Below are 2,596 nucleotides of genomic sequence, written 5' to 3'. Positions count from 1 at the left end.
AAGGTTGGTCGCCCAAAAGGCAGTGTCAGGGTCAGGGGGCAAATCCCTGTGTTATATCCAACACTGGCGAAGGCAGCTTGCCATCTGGGAGCGCTGGTAGGAAACCAGGTGTCCAGCTTCTTTAGTCCTCATGGCTTCTAAGGAAATCCAGGGAGGCCTCTGTGGGTGCACAGCAAAAGCACAGGTAGCAAACAAAATAGAAATTCACTCATAAACACAAAGAACAGGCTGGCAGTTGCCATAGGGGAGGGGTTAAGGGAATGGGTGAAATAACGGTTTAAGTTTAAATAAACTTAAAAAAAAACTTTTTTATCTAAAGAAATTTTTCTAATTGAAATATAGTTTATAAACAGTATTATACTGATTGCAGGTGTACAACATAGTGATTTGGTGATTACATACATTCCTAAATGCTCACCAGTGTGATTGCCATCTGTTAGCTCACAAAGATACAACAGTATTATTGACTATATTTCCTAAGCTGTCCTTTCATCCCTGTGATGAATTCATTCCATAACTGGATGTTTGTATGTCTTTATCCCCTTCAGTTATTTCACCTATCCCCTTAACCCCTCCCCTATGGCAACTGACAGCCTGTTCTTTGTGTTTATGAGTTGATTTCTATTTTCTTTGCTTGTTGTGTATTTTAGATTTCACATATAAATGAAATCACACAGTGTTTGTCTTTCTTTCTGACTTATTTCACTGAGCATAATACCCTCGTGGTCCATCTGTGTTGTTGCAAAAGGCAAGATTTCATTCTTTTTTATGGCTGAGTAATTTTCCATTGTGTATATGCACCATATCTTTGTAATCCATTCATCCATCAGTGGAAATTTTGGTTGTTTCCATATCTTATAAATATTGCTATTGTAAATAACGCTGTTGAGTTATATGTAAATATAAGCATATGAGTGTATATATCTTTTTGAATTAGTGATTTAGTTTTCTTTGGGTAAATACCCAGAAGTGGAATTACTGGAAAATAATGCTGATTGATGTGAATGAACTTGCTGCCCGAACACATTTCTCTTCTCAGTAGAGAATTTTCATCCACTGCCTTATCATTTCTAATATGCCCTTTAAAACCACAATAATCTTTCCAAAATCAAATCTAAACTTATCTCAGCTTAATATCATTCGATGGCTCCCTTCTGACTAAAGGATAAAGTCTAAACTCCTTAGCTTGGCCTTCAAGGTCCTACATGATGTAGATATTACTGTCCCTTTCCCGCCACATCCTTTGCTCCTTCCGCATGTGTACATCACATATCAGCCTTTTCAAGTTCTTACCCCAGGACTTTTTATGCTCTTGGCCTTTTCCATGTCATATTTCCGCATGAGATGCTCTCTACGTGTTGTCCACCCAATGAACTCTGAGTCTTTGGTCAACACTCAGTTCAGACGTGACCTTGCCTAGAAGTCTTTCCTAGCTCTCTGTTGTCAACCAAGGCAGAATCAGTCATTTCCTTCACTGTGCTTCCATAGCACCTGTACACACATCTCTTTTAGCAATCCATGATGCACTGTAGTGCTTCTTTCTGTGTGTCACCCTCCCCAGACTATGAAACCCTTGAACACATAGATGTACCTCATCCAATTCTATATCCTCAGGGCCTAAACACTTGGTTCATATTAGGTATTTAATAAATATTTGCTAAGTGAGTGAATATGTGAAAGAATTAAAAAATGATATTCCTGGAGTAATCAAAGAAATCCACATTCAAGAAAAGGTTTGCATGAGATACCAGTCTATTTTCCACCTGGGATCATGTAAACCTGGGTTTCAAACCTTGTAAAAAATTTAAATTTACCTTGGATATAGGTAGTGATGATAAAAATTAAACCCAATTTCAACCACAAATTCTAATCTCTTGAATAATATAAATGAATGATTCCTACCCACCTGTGATATTCCAGAATGATACTAATCTTGGTATATAATCTGTTTGGAAATTACCAGATCAAAAGAGCAGCAACTAAGTATGCTTTCACTCATTCAACGTTAGTTGGATGTTTAGTATGTATAATTCATAAGCAAATTAGACATGGCTCTACCTTCAAAGAAGGAAGTGTGTTTAGCATTGTATAAAATCTGGAAGCATTCCACATTAACAGCTGGCTGTGGCATTCTTGCTCACTGTGTAGAACTGAACTTGTTCCAGGCCAACACAAAAGAGGCTATATTTTTCCTGGGTTCTTTCATAGAAATTAGGTTGATGGTGCTTTTAGATGTAATTAAGTACTTATTCCTTAATAATTTTCAATATTTTTCGTAATTTGCTTACCCAACCATGGAGTCGTCTGACATGGGAAAAATATTTTCTTTTCAGTAACAAATTTCCCAACAAAGGAAAAAATAGGTCTTGATGTTTGTGTATGGCAGGCACTTTGGGGGCCTCAAGACATCCTGACATCAAATTCTAATATGCCTTTTAGGTGACTTTTCCATTTATGAATTGAGGACAACCTTTTTTTAGCCTATTTCTTTCACATCTGCCTGTAAGTCTGGTCTGACCACTCCAGGATGGTGAGGCTAAGATATCACGTGATACTCCCCCCAGCTCACATGCACCAGCATTCTAGACAGCAGCTC

This window comes from Manis javanica, chromosome 11, assembly GCF_040802235.1.
Source record: "Manis javanica isolate MJ-LG chromosome 11, MJ_LKY, whole genome shotgun sequence".
Lineage (NCBI taxonomy): Eukaryota > Metazoa > Chordata > Mammalia > Pholidota > Manidae > Manis > Manis javanica.
Note: the sequence above shows the minus strand (reverse complement) of the source record.